This window comes from Mustela lutreola, chromosome 6 (genome assembly GCF_030435805.1).
Source record: "Mustela lutreola isolate mMusLut2 chromosome 6, mMusLut2.pri, whole genome shotgun sequence".
Classification (NCBI taxonomy): Eukaryota; Metazoa; Chordata; class Mammalia; order Carnivora; family Mustelidae; genus Mustela; species Mustela lutreola.
Window position 1 is genome coordinate 81,990,301 of NC_081295.1, and position 18,112 is coordinate 82,008,412.

Sequence of the window (18,112 nt, forward strand, 5' to 3'; positions counted from 1 at the left end):
GGAAGGGTAGATAAGAAATACATACTCCTTGGGGCACCCGGGTGGTTCAGTCAGTTAAGCATCTGACTCTTGATTTTGGCTCAGGCACTGAGGTGTGATGTCCTGATGCCCCCTTTCCAGAACTCAGATACTCATTTCCCCCATTTCTGGGGATGGTGGCAGCTAACAGCTCTTTACTCAGTTTTTCTCTGGGACTTTCCTCAGCTAACAAGAGATTGCTTGCCGAAGGTCTTAAATCCCTCCCTGAGGATACCCCATGCCCACTATGACTACTTTTGTACAAGAGCACAAATCCCCTGTCTCCTTGCCCCAACTTAAGGCAATTCTATGATGGTTAATTTTGCTCCTTAGGGAAGTTTCCCCAAATAAACTTCTCTGTGCACTGAGCTCCATCTCCGAGTTTGCTCTGTGGGAAACCCCGTGCAGTCTTCATAGTCTATACAGTCTTTATGATAAAACGGAAGCTTTTCCACAGCCGCGCACACAATGCACTCCTTCCGTGTGCAGAGACAATTGTCACACGCATCATTTGCTGAATGCTGCTCTGCTGTCCCAGCTGCAGAGGGGCCACGGAGAAAGGAGAATCTGGGGCCTGGTGTGCCTCTCCCTGGGAGTGAGGGTGTGAATTGGCATAAAACTGTTTTGTTTGAATTTTCTTTCTTTCTTTCTTTCTTTCTTTCTTTCTTTCTTTCTTTCTTTCTTTCTTTCTTTCTTCCTTCCTTCCTTCCTTCCTTCCTTCCTTCCTTTCTTTCTTTCTTTCTTTCTTTCTTTCTTTCTTTCTTTCTTTCTTTCTTTCTCTTATATTAGTTCTAGCTCGCCCCCCCTCCCTCCTTTCACATTTTTTTTTAAGATTTTATTTATTTGTTTGACAGAGAGAGATCACAAATAGGCAGGGAAGCAGGCAGAGAGAGAAAGGGGGAAGCAGGCTCCCTGATGAGCAGAGAGCCCAATGCGGGGCTTGATCCCAAGACCTGGGATCATGACCTGAACTGAAGGCAGAGCCTTAACCCACTGAGCCACCCAGGCACCTCTTAACATTTATTTTTATGTGGTGAATATAAACACAGACATAGAGTCAAGGAAAGAGTGGAACTAGGCCAGCAAATACGTGGTCAGAGGAGGGCTGTACTTTAGCAGACCTGGTTCCACCTCCCCTTCTCCTTCCTTGTCATTTTCTCTTGCCTGTTGTAGCCCACCAGCCTTTCCTATATTGCTACAGCGTATCTCCACCTTATGTCCTGTCTCCTGCCTGATCCCTGCCAAACACATGTCCGTGGTGCTGCCGGGGACCTGCAGGGTCAATCTGACCTATTGGGCCCTGGCATAAACTCTTGAGTGGCTGCCTCTGCTCCAAAGTTCGTGCCTTCTTCCGTAGGATGGGGTTTATCATTAGGAAGCAGAGGCTATGTTTGATAGGCTCCCTTGTTTCTAGATGTGACCATGTGCTTAGCTCTTGTCAAAGGAATGGGAGCAAAAATGGTGTAGGTCGTCTCCAGACTGTGAGCCGTAAGGAGTAAATGTGAGTTGTCACGCTCGCTTCACATCCCTTTGGGCTGGAAGCAAGGAAGACCCTTCCTTGCTTGGAGGGTCCTTGATGGAACCACAAGGCAGAAGGAGCCTGATTTCCTGAATCACCATATACAAGAGAGCTGCCACTGACCAGAATCTTCTGCTTCCAATCATTATATGAGCAAGGAATAATTTTTTGGTAAGTGTAAGCAAAGATATATATATTGAAATCTAACTTGTACAGTAGCTAGCCTACCCAAATGAATAGACAACTTATTAGTCCCATGAAAAATGTAAACTATATAACATGGCTAACAAGGTCCTGTGTGATTTAGCTCCTTTTTGCTTCTTCAGCTTCATCCTTGAGGTATAGATTATAGGCTCTGGAGTTTATCCACATACATCCGTATTCTAGCTCCTTTGCTAGGGCCTTGGGTAAGGCACTTCATTTCTCTCAGTCTCCATTTCCCTTCTAGAAGAAGGAGATCACGTTTGTCAAGAGTTCTGAAGAGCCTGAGATTTTACTCTACTTGAAAACCAGCTTACCACACTTTCATGGATGCTGGCAGAATACACGAGGCTCTGCTCAGAGAAAAAGGACTTTATCACTCACACACACACAGCAGCTGGCATAAACTTCATGTTTGTATCGCTTCCTCTTGTCCTCCAGGATCCCCCAGGTGATAAGGGTGCAAGACCAGGTGGTCGTTGCCCATACAATGGGTTCAAATCATGGCTACCAAACTCTGAACTTGGGAATTCTAACACTTTTTAAATGGGTTGTGAGCAAATCTATCTAAACTTAGCCCCAGCAGGAAACATTATCTTTATTATAACAGACAAATATGATATAGTAATCTGTCTCTATCTTCTCAGAGAGATATCTCCCTAAAACATCACCTCCGCATTGGATTGTTGTGTAACTGATCATCATCAGTTACCACCTACAATGGCTTGGTATGAAATAAACCTGGTAGGAAAGAAACGCTCCTTAAAGAGCTGTTGTAACCATGTTTCCCCGTTTTACCTACTTCTCTCTGTGAAGCATCTGGGTAGCTTTCATTTGCTCCAACATGCTATGCTTTCTTTTGCCTGGGGGCCTTCAACCTCCTGATCACTGTGTCTGGAATATTGGACCCCACTCCCACCTCATTTCTGCTTCTCCCCTTCTTATGGTCCCAACCCATGAGCTTAGGAACTCCTGCTCTGTGCTCACACAGTTCACTCACTTTCCAAGAATTCTTTCTTTTAGAACACTTAGCAACCCTAAGTGTTGATGTTGTTTAAATTTCTTAAACCTCTTGGAATGTAAGCTCTGGGATGTTAGAGATAATATGAAGCAACAGAAAGTGGCTCTGGCTAGTGTAAGGAACAGGGAGAATTTATAGGACGGTTTCTGGATTATCTTATTGAATCAAAGTTGGAATGAAGAATCAAGAGCATGGAAAGGGAAGGAAGATGTAGGGGCTAGCGATTTGTGGCAGCTGCCTGCAGATTAATTGCTGGACTCGGATCTATGAGCCCAGATTTTAGGTGTATCTTTTTCAAATTTCAAAGACTGGAAAGAATCTGGATTCAGCTCGGATTTAGGTAATCACCCATATAAATCAGCTGTGGTCCGTGGAAGGAATTACATAGAACAAGCAATACTTCGGGGGACCATTCCCTACGTAGAGGTAGCAAACTGAACCAGTCCCCTCCAAGGACCATCACTGAGAATATGCCCAACATGGACTTTATTCCTGACTCCAGTCTTGCCTCCTCCAGTTCCCCAGCCCCCAATTGCTGTAGGACTACTGTGGTATTATTATCTCTTGCACACTCTGCCGTGTGATGGCTGTGACCCTGTAGCCACATTCCTGCTCGGCTAGATGGATTTCAGTTAGGCTCTGGCAATGGGGACACCAGAAGAAGCATGCAAGGTTGGAGGCGGGAGAAGGGATTTGCTCTTTCCTGGCAGCTTCCTGTTTTTGTTAGTATGACTCTCCCCCCTCGTTTCTTCACCCAGCAATGCCAGTTCATTCCCACAGCAGCACTGGAGTCCAGTTTGCAATCTCTCTCTCTCTCTCTCTTTTTTTAAAGATTTTATTTATTTATTTGACAGACAGAGATCACAAGTAGGCAGAGAGGCAGGTGGGTGGGGAGCGTAGGTAGGCTCCCTGCTGAGCAGAGAGCCCAATGTGGGGCTCTATCCCAGAACCCTGGGATCATGACTTGAGCCAAAGACAGAGCCAAAGAACAAATATTTGTTCTATTCCATTTTCCTGTTTTTCTTTGTCAGATTCCCTTTTATTTCTCTATCTATTTCATCTATCATGTATCTTGTTGTTTCTTCTTCTTCCTTGTTTATATTTCATTTGAGAGAGAGTGAGAGAGAACATGAAGGGAGAAGGTCAAAGGGAGAGGCAGACTCCCTGCAGAGCTGGGAGCCCGATGCAGGACTCAATCTGATCCTGGGACTCTGGGATCATGACCTGAGCCGAAAGCAGTGGCTTAACCAACTGAACCACCCAGGCACCCCCCAGTTTGCAGTCTTCCTAACACTCAGCAACAGCAAGAAATGCCCACCCCTCCCCCAGCATAGTGTGGAGTCCCAGCCATATGGGTCCTCTCCTCTGAGCTTGGAGACACCAACACCAGCTCAGCAGCGTCCCTCCTCAGTGTTGGAGGTCCTGTAACACAAGTTCCCCCCACAAAGCTCAGAGATGTCAGCTCTAGTCAAATGGCAACCTCTTCTCAGAGTTTGGGGTTTCAGCCCCTGGGAAGTCCCCTCTGAGTTGACATTAGAACCAGCTGACCTGCTGCAGTCTTGCCTCCAGGAGAGTTTCAGCTCTCAAGAGAGTTTCTGAATTTCAACCCCATGAGGCTCCCTTCTCTTGGTTCCTTCTAAGGCTTCTTCTCAGAAACCTTAGACTCTCTCTGTATGCCTGACCCCAGGGGTAGCAACTGTTTTCCACAGTTTCTGCCCCTGTGATAACAAATTATTCTCTTCCTGGCTTTTCATTTCCCTGGTCAATAATTCTTTACAGTATACTCTCCTTATTGTGTAATTCTTGTGGTTTCTGTTTCCTGACTATGCCCTGACTGATATAGGGGGTCCTTTTCCTAAAATAGAAATCAGATCACATTACTCCTTTGCTTAAAATGCTTCAGTGGTTATACTGATGTTCGTAGCAACAGTATTCACAATAGCCAAAAGGTGGAAACAAATGTCCATCAACTGATGAATTGGATAAACAAAATGTGGTATATCCATCCATAATGGTTTATTGTTCAGCCTTAAAAAGGAATGAAATCCTGATACATGTTGCCACATAGATGAACTTGGAAAACATTATGCTACGTGAAATAAGCCAGACACGAAAGGACAAGTAATGTATGAAGCCACTTATATGAGGTACCCTCAATAGGCAAATTCACAGAGACAAAGTAGAACAGGGTTTACTAGCGGTTATGGGGCTGGGGGAAACAAGGAGTTGTCATTTAGAGGGTACAGAGTTTCTGTTTGGGATAATGAAAATGTTCTGGACATCAGTAGTCGTGATGGTTGCACAACCTTGTGAATGTGCTTAATGTCACTGACTTCGCTGAATTGTGTACTTAAAAATGGTTAAGATAGTAAATTTTATGTTATGTACATTTGACTACAGTGAAAAATCACCTAAATTGTTTCAGGGGCTCCCATTGACTAGATACAGGATCAGTGAGGAAAAAGATGGGTTGAACTTTTCCTGAGCAGTCTCCCTGGCTTGTGCATCTGACACTCATAATGGATGGGACCCCTGTTTTCATCCTGGAGGCACCGCACCATATTTGGATGATATCTGTTGCTGTGATATGGGGCATTGTCAGCAGTCCTTTCTGTTTTAGCAGTGTTTTTAGGATCTCCCAAGATAGACTTGCTCAATGACCAGACAGGATATTTAATGCAATTGTTTCTCTCTACATTGGCCTCCCACTGGACTTGAGCAGGAACATTCTTATCAACTCACTTTTTGATTCAAGATGGCCATCCATCTGGTGTTTCTCTTTCTGTCACATTGTTGAAATCTTAGGTTCCTATGGTCAATAATCTCCTTACCATGATCTGAAGAAGTAGGAAGCACAAGAATCATGTAAGTGAAATACCTCTAGCATAGTGCTTCGCTTGCCTTTTGAAAGTCAACTTTAACACAGAGGATTTCACACCTTCCTGTGTCCTAACACCCTCAATTGACAGAAGATAATAGGGTGATAATTGATAGATCCAGGCCAAGAAGACCTTTTTCCTCTATTATCAATTCAATTTCAGTGAAGAAAGTTTCAGTGGCAATCATATTTCTCCCTCTCTTTATCAAGGAACGAGTATAATTTAGATAGTTTGCCTAAGAGTAAAATAATATCCACAAATGTGAAACCAGCCTGATATTCTCATTTTCTTGGCGAAGCGTATCAAGATAGGCTAGCAAGCTGTCAGAGTCTGTAAATCTAGTCTCCCTCGTAGCTATTTCTAATCTTTCTCTTCAGCTCCCTGAAAAACCCATGTCCCCTGCTAATTCTGTGTTAGGTTAATTGGATTGGCTGTGTAATATTCAACTGAGATTACCTCTATAGAATTTATTTATAAATTTTATTCCCTAAGTAGTGACAGAGTGAGATGATACTTTTTTTTTTCTGGACTACTGCAGTTAACATCCCCCAAGGAAGAAAATGTGTTTAAGACATTCGGATTTATTAAGGAAAGAAAAATATAGTCACAAAACAGAAAAAGAAGAGGGGCGGGGGCAACACCATTTAACTTCTAAGTGAGGGCTAGATATTGAATGATCTGTGAGGAAACGACTCCCTGAATCTTTTTATCACCGACTCCCAGTGCCTTAAGACTTGGTGAGCGGCATGAATGACAAAGGAAGGAGGAGTTGCGTTTTCAGCACGTTATCCATAGCCACTGCCAGGCTCCCCTCACGCTGTATTAGATGACTTGTGATGGGCAAACAGAGGGACTCATGCAATGACTCTTGGGGAGGTGTTCATGCATTGTTGTTCAGCCCTAGGACCCAGTGGCAAGGACTGTGTGGAGAGGACAACACGATTCCCATGCAGCAGCCCTGTTGCAATGCCTGGTGGCTATGAGCCCAGACACTGGAGCCAGACTCTAGCTCCAGTAGGCAGTAAGGTCTTGGGCAAGTTACATTGTCATCTTGTGTCTCTACTTTCCTATCTATCCAGTGGGGATAAAAAAATGCCTGTCTCATAGGATTATTTTGAGAATTAAATAAGATAACGTACACTTAGACTACTACCTACCATATATGAAGCATTTAATAATTGTTAACTATTTTTATTGACACTCTTCTCTCAAACTCAGAGTCTCAGGGACTGGTGTTGGAGATGGCCACAAATAGTCTCATGAGGAAGGAAAAGTGAGTCCATGCTGGGGTCTTGGAGAGAAGGAAGAAAGCACCACCATCCCACCTTGGGATGGGTTGCTACAGGTGGTTGAACCTACACAGAGCATGCTCATTTGCCAACTAATTTCTATCTCTAAACTCTCAAAGCAATGGAATCTAATGTTTAAAGTATGATTAGAGCTGGTGTGGCTGGGCAAGGAAAGGCACCATCTTTATCCCACTTGTGTAGGTGTGGTAGCGGCATAGGGTAGGGGGCTAATGGGACAGACTTTGGAGCCAAAGTGTGTAGCTTTATAACCAGCCCCACCAATTACTGGCCAACTTCATTGGCAAGTTATGTAACATCTCAATGCAGTGTTTTCCCCTTCTGAAAAATGGGGGTACTGATAGTAAAGTCTTGTAGTATTTTTATGAGGATTAAGTGAGTAAATAATTGAAAGCAGTGTAAATTTTTTTTTGGAACATAGTAAGTATTATGTAAACATCTATAGCCTAAAGATTTTATAGTAGTTGTCATTTCCATGTGAGTTTAAGTCCATTATCTACCTGTAGCCTCAGATCTTTGGAGGAATTTAGGGTGGTTGCATTCACCAATGCAATAGTATTTCTGAATTGCTTTGAGTTTGAATTTCAGACCCTAGAAATATGAACATAGTGAGTGTATAAGATTCACTGGTGAATGTTTAATGTGTTTCTCAAAGGGGGAAATAGAAAGAAAGAAGAGACAACCTTGCTCAGTGAAAATGAATCAGATGGGTTATAAAAAAAAATTAATAAAGCACTTTTAGGAGGCAGAAAAGGAGAAAATTCAGAGGAGAATCGGTAAGAGAAGATGGGTACCACAGCTGGGCAAGGGATGTTTGGTGAAATGCCTTCAACCAGTTTTGGATGCTGCAAGAGAGAGTTGTTAATGAGATGGTAGCATACGCAGCAAGGCACATGTTTGCCCCTTTTCCCTCCTCCCTCCCATGACGCCTTTATATTTTTAGCCTGTGGGTTTGGAATGATGAATGCCCAAGTGGAAATAATGCTGGAAGGAGATTTTTCTTGGCAAAATGGCAGTAAGGCCTGCCAAGTGTTTTCTAAGATGTAAACAAATCATCCACCTTCATCAGGGAAAGATTAACACATATTATTCCCTAGTCAGTGTGGGATTTTCACCTTCTGTAGTTTGCAATTTGAATTCTCCCCCATCATCGTGAGTTTTTACAACCTGATATGCATTAAGCACTCCACTACTCTGAGAAATCGTTGGTGTTCCAGCTGCTAGAATCAAACAATCAGGCACAAGTCATGAAATAAGAATCTTCTTCTACTTCATATAAACAAGTTATGAGGGTACAGTGGAAGTGGTACTGACTAGGGGATTCAATTTTCTCTTGGTTATGTCACCAACTACTCCACTGTGTAGCTCTACTTTTACAGTTATAAGAGAAGCATGTGAGATTAGATGATATTTAAGATTCTTTCCAGCTGGGCGCCTGTGTGGCTCAGTTCGTTAAGCGACTGCCTTCAGTTCAGGTCATGATCCCAGAGTCCTAGGATCGAGTCCCACATCGGGCTCCCTGCTCCTTGGAGAGTCTGCTTCTCCCTCTGACTTTCTCCCCTCTCATGCTCTCTCTCAAATAAATAAATAAAATCTTAAAAAAAAAAAAAAAAAGATTCTTTCCAGCTCTGATTCCCATGATCTGGTATTCCATGTCAGTCTAGGCTGCTCTTGGCAGAAAGTAGCTCTGCCTTTACATTCATGATAAAAACTTTCCAGAATTTCAGAAACCCCCCTCCCATCTTTTGGAATGTCCTTTTCTCCCAGGGTCATACCATAAATGCTTTTACCATGCCTTCTAGAAACTTATGGCTTGGAGCTCCTGGCTGCTCAGTGGGTACAGTGTGTGACTCTGGATCTTGGGGTTGTGAGTTTGACACCCAAGTTGAGTGTAGATATTGCCTTAAGAAAAAAAAAGTCTTTACAAGCTCATGGCTTTCCACTAGAGTATATGGATTCTCCCTCCCACCAGACCCTGTAGGCTGGCTATCTTCTAGAATGAACCCTCTTTGAAATACTGTCTCCGTTTCTCAACTTTAGCTACAACCCCAATTCACCTATTTTATAGCTCCCTTCCCCAGAGCCACATTCTTAGTAAGATAGCCTTAGAAATTATACATTCCAAAAATATTTCTCTTTTTGGAGAAGATATCTGCCTTTTAATATGGAGTAACCCAAAGGAATGGTAGGAAGTTCAGTAAGCACAAATGATGGGGAGATACTTACCAGAACCTTCAGAAACCTCAAATCATACTCATAAGCAACTGCCTACATGTAAAGTCTACTTAGATCTTTAGGAAACTCAATTCGAGAAACAGATCAAACCCCAGATGTGTGCTCTTTTTACTATTGTAGGCCCTGGTGGAGTGAAAGGAGCAACACAAAGATACATAAGACAGTTCTTTCTTTTAAGAAGCTTAAGATTTAATAGAACTACAGAGGTTTCTTTTTATCTTAACAGATAGTTTTAAAAATATATTATTGTGGTAAAATATACGCAACATTTCTCACCTTAACCATTTTCAAGTACACAATTTAGTAGCATCAAGTATAGTCACATTGTTGTGATAGTATTTTTATCTACAATAACTTATTTATTGAGAGCTGTAAGTTTGAACATAGATATAAATAAGTTATAGTTTGTACCTTGGAGAACTTACCTTTTAGGTGTGACTTAGCTGAACATCTAATCGGTCAAGAATTTTAAGACAGACTGCCTGCCTGCCTGCCTTTTCTCCTTCCTTCTCTCTTTCCCGTCCTTCCATTTCCATTCTGTTCCTAAAGTGACCTGAAGTGAATTACAAAAACACATACCATCTAGCCGGCTGAAATAAATGAAAATTTGTCAGGGTACGTGAGGGTAGGAAAGTGAGGTGGAGACACGTGTGAGGTTAGTCCAGAAGACTCAAGCCTTGGAGTTCTATAACCATGTTAGACACAGGCTTCAGATTTTATTCTAAACCTTCCCAGAGCCAGTTTAGTGGAGAAATTTGATCCGTCACAAGATTTAGTGTCCTGCCTGTGACATAAAACAAGAAAGCAGGTGCTCAAAGGCATACAGCTTTTCTTGATCCTGAGATCAGAGAGAAAATTCTCCTGTGGGCTGTAACTGAGAGGATATGCGTGGCTCAAGGACCAGCCATCTGTAGAGCCCGTACAGTAATGAGTCATTCTGAACTTCTCTTCTTAATAACCTTCCGTATACACTAAGGGCGTGGCCTAAACAATCAGTTCGGTAAAAACAGTGTGGTTCCAGGGCTCGGGTCTCTGCTAGTCAGGCCAAATCCAGGGATAGATTTCAGGGTGTCTAGGGTGAAGTCAGGTGAGCTAAGACGTAGATAGGCACGGTTGTGAAGGTGGCCTCAGCCAGATGGAGCATCTGGGCACATCCCCCAGATCGAACGCCTGGAACCCAACAGCTGCATCTATTTACTTCCATGTGCCTTACAAATGTTAATGTTATCTATCCGTGTCTGTGACTTTAGAAAAGTGGGGAGGTGTTGTTTAGGACGATTGTAGTTTGCGAGGCTGAAGCCCCGTTGCCTGCATCTAAGAGATTGCTCAGCTCTTTTTATGAAAGTGGGAAGGCTTAATGGTGTGATGTGTTCTTCCAAACGTGATATTAACCATAAGCTAAAAGGAGAACCAGAGCGTATGGCTTTCTAGCTCAGTGGGAGTATTTATCTAATATACTTCTTCCAATCTGAGTGTCAGTATAAGTGCTCTTTAAGTTCTAGATTAGACAGAAATGACCAGGGTCCCTATAGAAGATTAACCATTTATTATGATTTTTGGCTGATATTTCTGGGATAGAGAAATCCCTCATTGTTTGAGTCTTGGTGGGTGACAAGAACCATTGGAGAAGCCTGGAGTTTGCAGAACACCATTTTTGCTTGCACATGACTTGGCTAAATACACATTCAAATTTTTTTAAAATTTATTTTTAATGATTTAATGTATTTTAATAGAAAACTGGGTGGCTTAGTGGGTTAAAGCCTCTGCCTTCAGCTTGGGTCATGATCCCAGGGTCCTGGGATTGAGCCCCACGGCTGGCTCTCTGCTCAGCAGGGAGCCTGCTTCCCTTCCTCTCTCTGCCTGCCTCTCTGCCTACTTGTGATCTCTGTCTGTCAAATAAATAAATAAAACCTTTTTTTAAAAATGCTGCAGACACCATTTAGCTGTTGTCAATAAGAAATGTAGGTGTTTTTAAAAAATCCAAATTCTGACATCATCCCAGAAAATTTAACAGGTTTATTTACAATTGTTATACAGTGGAACTGCGGAAGCATGTTCACTGAGTCAGCCTGACTTAGATGAATGCTTTATGTCTGTGCATTTATATTAAAAATTCACATACCCACGACAGTGGAAAAACTGCCAATACCTGATTTCTGTTCCCTGTTTTTCCCCTTGCAATCATATATTTAGGTACTTCTCGGCCCCATGGGGAAAAAAGTAATGTACTGTTCAGAACTACTAATAACAGGAAGAAGACGAAAAAAATTTTCTTAAACAGCACAATGTTTTCCATCGTAGTGAATTCTTAAGCATGTTCACCAGCAATGCAGTGTGCCGGCGGGATGTCTCTTGGCATAATTGTTACACATTTTGCATGGGTAGCACACAGGCTGGTGTCTTCAAAGAGACCCACCAGATAGGCCTCCCTTGCCTCCTGCAAATTAAACTTTAAATCCAAGTACGCAGCATGCAGAGGAAGGGACAAGTAAGATTTGTTTCTCAGTAGTTGTGGTGGTGGGGTAGCAGCATCGTCTGTGGCTGGTGACAACGTCCAGTGGCGGCTGAGTGGAGGGACCAGAGCAGTGTTCAGCGATGACGGCAGTAGCAGCTGACTATGACTTCTTCTTGAGTTTTGCCTATTTTGCAAGCCTAATTCTCCAGCTTTCTTATCAGTCTCCTGAGTTACTTAATATTGTTTTCCAATAATTCCTTTTTTGCTTCTGGTAGCCAGGTTGTAATAAAGAATCTGGAAGATATAGGCCACAGCTGATTCCTCTTCATGGAAATAAAAACTAAGGACAAATTCACTTTAGCCTGGACCAATTTCTCCTGAAAGAAATACTGAGGTCAGCCATGATCCAGGAGTTTGTACCAAATTATTCTTGCCTGTATTAGAAATCTAATCCTATAATAGGATGAGGAATACTTGAGATAGGACATTTAGTTATCCAGTGGGTCTTTAATTTATGAACCTTTAGAAAATCAGATAGTTTCTTCTCTGTGTAGAATTTGAGAGGTCCACATCTGGAGAGCTGGTAGAAGTGGAACAAATGATCACAACCAGAATCCACATTGACAATTGTCCCTGAACACTTTGGGAGGCAGAAACTTGTCCTCCAGAAGATTACAATCAGCTTGAGCTTACTAGTCAAGTAGAAAATCCTGGACTAGAGAACAAGTATCCTGAGAATCTGATGGCACTCAGGACATCGTGTCCACAAAAGATGACCGTAACATAGTAGAGATATGGAGCTGAAGGAATTTGAGAAATGGCTTGTGCGGTTAGGGCTCTCTGACCTTCCCCCGAAGCAAGTTATAAAACCCTCATGTGAGACGTACCCTCCACTCATCCTCAAACCTAATATTAAAAACACTCAGGTTAAGCTGTTACTTTGGGTCATTATTTCCTTACGAAGGCTTCTGTATAATGTAGAATTGATATTAAATACATTTATGTTTCTTCTCTTGTTAATCTGTCTTTTACGATGAGGGGTCCCAGTTAAGAACATAGACGGAAAGAAAAAAGATACTTTCCCTCTCCTACAAATCATGGCCTCCGGCTAGTTGGCCTTAATTTGTGAAGCTGAACAAGCAATTCTACCAAGTATAAACTGAGGCCTGAACTTCTAAGAACTTAGGTCCCATCTTTACAAAGATGGCCATGGCTGTGACTCCAGCCAAAGACTCTACTTTCTCATGACTCTCTTCTTTGTCTTCTGTCTCCTGTGAGGACATTTGTCATTGTATGTAGAGCCTACCTGGGTATCCCAGGATGATGGCATCTCAAGACCCTTCATTTAATTCCATCCACCAAGAACCTTTTTCCAAATAAGTTCACATTCACAGGTCATGGGTGAATGTATCTTTTGGAGAGGCTCTTTTCCACCCACGACTAGGCCATTGGTCCCTCAAGCCCAGGCCTCCATGAGAACACAGGATACTGTCTTTTGACATTTATGCTGACCTAAGAACGCCCTGGAGCTGATGTTGGCTGTTCGGGTTCAATGGCGGCTGCCGGAGGCTGCTCTTCTCCCTCTTTCCAGGTCCCCACAGCCAGGAAGGGCCAGGCCAACGCAGAGCCCTGGGAGCGGGTAGCTCATCCTATTTTCATCCCCGGTGGAGGCTTTTTATTCTCAAGTCCCTACATGGCAAAATAGAATGGAAAGCTCCCATGTCCTTATTTTCTAAAGGCTTCCATTCCTGTTTTATTTACAGCCTTAAAAATAAACTTCTAGACCTGGGGATAAAAATATATGTATATAAAAAATATATGTTTATAAAAAATAAAAAAAAAAAAAATAAACTTCTATTAGCTTTTTATCTCTATGGTGGCTTATTTTAGAAGTTCTTCATATTTATGCACAGGAAGAGATTCTTTCAGCTTCTCAAACATTTTAGAATTAATGCCAACCTGCCACTATTATGTTGTTTTCCATTATTTATGAGCCCTACCCCTTTTTTACTTTTAAGCATGGTCTTACCTGGCTCTGTTTCTCCTCCACCCCCAGGTTGTAGTCCTATTTTTTCTTTATCTTGGAAGTAACTCTTAAAGAATGAGATTGACTGTGATGTGCACTGACTTTCACTTTTTTTTACCCAGAGGAAATTGCAATATCTGATGTCTTAATATGCAATATGAAGTGTTCCTTCAAGTATTCTCTCAAGAAGCAGAAGAGGATGAGGAAATTACAGACAGCGCTTGACTACAGACCCCCCGCGTGCGTTTCCTGATCTCCAGAAGCTGTCAGGGGTGGGCTGAAGAAGGGAAAGGAATCCAACCAATATCAGCCAACTTTGCTGCTTGCTAGGCTCTCTGGAAAAATACCTTGGGAGGGAAAGCCCAGAGCTACTGACTAACATGAAATGTTTAGTGTGGTCTGTGAATATTTATCCTTTCTGAACGATTCACATCCTGTATCTCAGATGACAGGAAGTGAAGCATCACTTTGATAGTCTAATTTTGAAAATTCCTGGAGGGCCCCAAAGTCAGAACATGAGACATTATGAAGGACTTGAAATTATGAACGGTTTGCCCATTATTTATCTCCATGCTTTCCTGGTCTTTTGTGACATTCGTTACTTTTCTTTTTATTCTGGGAGACAATGACATGATGTCGTCAGAGTCTCTGGGGGTAAAAATTGATGAACCACACTATAGTGAACATGCTTTTCAAAATTCATATTTTGGTATTTTTGAATTTTTATTAAATATTTTATGGAATCTTATTTTCCATGTAAGGGTATTTTATTTCAAAATGAAAGTCAAGCTGACAACCCCTCCCCTGCTTTTCATCAATACTGCTAGAACATTCATAAAACTAGGAAATCTTGTTTCTTTGAGCTTTTTTTCTCAAACTTTGTCCCTTAGGGAAAAGATTCAGTGCCAGCCTAACCGGATCTCAAACCTTCTATGACAGGACCATAATAATTAGTCTTTAGCATGAAAGACTGTTTGTGTTCCAGTCATTGTTGTTTCCAGAAAATATGCTGTGTTGAAAATCAAGACCATCTGAAAAGAGCTGCTAAATAAGGACATTTTGTATGGTGTTCAGGAAAACCTTTATTATTTCAATTAAATTTTGCATTTTTTTATTTGAAAATAGATTATAACTCCAACACTGACAGTGTTCAGAACATGTTACCCCCCAATATGGCACCTTGATATATTGAATATTTTAAGCTGAAGCAGTTTGAGAAGATGCCAGAAGCACTAAGGTCTCTCTGACCTTCGCCTGCCCTTCTCCCCTGAAGCAGTTCCCAAGACGCTCCTGTGGGAAGTGTCCTCCGTGTACAGGGAGGAAAGGAGCAGGCTTTTCTCTCAGATGGAGGGAGAAGAATCCGAATCAACAGGCCTCACTGAATTTCTCCAGCTTATTGCATTTAGCTTATACCCCTTTGTCCTATCGTATTTCCTCATGACTGTTCTCTCTTCATCCAACCTGGCATAAAAACACAGGTTTAACCATTCTTTCAATTCTTCATTTCTTTATAAGGGCTCCTGGGTCATGTAAAACTTATATTAAATAAATTTGCATACTTTTCTCCTGTTAACCTGTATTTGCCAGTTTAATTTTCAGACCCAGGCAGGGTCCCTGAGAGAGTCAAGAAAAACTTTTTCTTCCCCTACACTATCAAGGGTTAGTTCATGTTTTATTAAGCCAAAGCTTAGAATCCGCTGCCCCCAGGCCCCAATCAATTTTCTGATTTTCTTTTATTTTGGTGTCTATTTTCTAGCTGAATAATTTATCTAAGAGACAGGGTTCATCATCATTGTTGTCTGATTCTTCGTATTTTTTATAGAGGAATTTTTATCCCTTCTCTAGAGATTGTTCTTTTTTTTTGGCCCAGATTTGGATAAATGATCATGAGGCTTCAGGTCCAAAGTTACTCATACACCTCCCTGCTCCTGCTATGTATTTGTGAAGGGACTGAATGTATTTTAAAATGTTATTTCTGATTTTTTTTTAAAAAAATGCTTTTTGGTGATTATATGCCATGTTTTGTCTTTCAAAGAAAAGTCAGGTAGTACCGGGAGCATAAATGCTTTTTAAATTTCACCTCAAAGAGTTAGAGCTTTCTCAGTGAATTTTTCTTTCTCCTTAATCTGGTCAGAGCCAGTTTCTGTTGCTTCAAACAAAAATAACTACCGAATATTTTTTCCAGTCTTACAAAGTATCTGCTCTCGTGGAGAACGTGGTAATGGAACAAATACATTCAAGGGTTATTTTAAATAGCAGGAAATGGCATGAAGAAACTCGAGCAGGGTGAGCCCAGGCTGAGGCTAACCATAACAGTCCCTTTCAGCGTCTGAGCTGAAACCAAAGGAGATGCCCGAGAGCTGTGCTGATTGAGGGAGCGCACCTCCTAGCCTGATGGCCGTCAAGACCTTACTCTGTCTGTGGGAGGAGGACATGGTACTGTGTGGTCAGTGAGTGAGAGGACAGGAAAACATACAGTTGTAAGGATGGGTGGGGTCCAGGTCTCATGGGACTTGAGAACTATGGTAAGGCACTTGAATTTTATTCCCGTAGCCATGGGAAGTGACTGGAGAGGTTTGTGCAGGGATGTACATTTTTGTATAGACCTTGCTGTGCAGTGAAAGGACTGTAGGGCGGGAGAAAGGGGAGAACATCAGGTGGCAGTTTCCATAGCTCAGGATAGAGAGGAAGGCAGACGGGACTGGGGTGGCCAAAGCACTGGGCAGGTAGTCAGACTCAGGAACCAAGGATAACAAGACTGGCTTGGGGATTGAATGTGTATCCTGATGGGAAAAACACAATGGAGCGTGATCTGGGGTTTCTGGTGCCAGTCATCAGATAGATGTTGTTGCTCTTAAGTGAGGTGGGGAGGCCGGGAAGAGAAGCAGATTTGGGGAGGAATCATGAGCTCTGCCCTGGATGTGTTAGGGTCTGAGAAGCCCGGTCGACTTCCAAGTGGCGGTGTGCAACAGGCAGGGAGAGGTCTGGGCTGGAGACACAGATGTGCTGTTGGCATGAAGCGAGGTCTAAAGTAGTGGTATTGAGTGCAGATTAAAGGACATGCAAAGGGAGAGCAGAGCCATGGGGAGCCCCGAGATTTACAGTTGTGGAAGAGAAGGAGGATCCAGTAAATGACATCAGGAAGGAGTTCAGAAATGCCAGATGAATGTGGTTCTGTGAACTTTAGGGGAAAGGAGTGTTTCAAGAAGGAGGATGTGGCAGGCTGTGCCAAATGCTGCTGCAAAGTTCAGCAGCTGGCAGATAAAGCAATTATCGTAGGACATGGCCTGGGGAAGGTATCTGTGGGGGCGGGGGGAGGGCGCATGGGCGAGACTTGCTCCTTGGGCAGGTGCAAATGGAGCCTGCTGCAGAAGCCTGGGACGTGGCCCTGGCGGCATCTTTCCACTTCCAGAGCAAGTCAGCATCTCTTCAGTCGAAGGGTGGAATTCTTTCTTTCCTTGAGACCATCTGTTGCTGTGGGTGTTGCACAAGGGAGAATCTACTTGTCATTTCCCATAAAAAAGATGAGCTATGAGTGTGGTTGGCATTGGTTTTGTATGTTAACTAATTTAATCATTATGATATTAACTGTTTCTCTCTTTGGATACAGAGTCACTTCATCTCTCTCACATGTTTCTAATCACTCCATTTTGTGGACAACTCCTCAAAAGTTTCATTGACTAAATAAATCCTTTTCTGAGGTATCAGGAGACATCTTAATACAATATTCTGATATCTTTGGAGTCTGATACATCTGAGTTTGAATCTTGACCCCACAATCACTTGCTCATTGTACAAACTTGGCCATTTTATATAATCCGTCTATGCCTCCATTCCCTCACCAAAATAACTAAGATACACTATACACTTCACCCCATAGGATTGGTTTGAGGATCAAAGGAGACAATTGCTACAATGTTCAGTGCCTAGCACACAGTACAATAAATGATAGTGGTTAGCTGTAGCTACATAGAAATTCCTAAGAGACTCAAATAAAATGCTTTGACCCCCCTAAAAATTTGAATGTAATATCCTTCAAGATTGGCAGAGAGCAAAGGCTTTCTAAAGGAAGAGACTTTGGGGTCTGACGCTCATTGCTGAACTTCATCCTCCCCTTGAAGATGTTATCCTAATTACTGTAACTCCACATCATTCACTGAGTGAGGGGGGGGGGGATCTCCATCCATTGTCAATTTTCAATATCAGAGGACCAGAGCCTGAGTTTATAAAGTGGGCAACTGGAGATGAAAATGGAAAAGTTAGGTTGGGCATGTTCCAAAGCTTCATTTGTCCAACTGAAAAGGGCATTTGGTGGAATCAAATCCTAAGCACCTGATTGTTCTGTTCGCAGGCATTCATCTCATCCTGAACCACATGTGCCATGGGATGCTAGGCAAAATCAATGTCTTTGGTCTTGTTAATAGTTGACCTTGGGCTTCCCAGAAAAACCT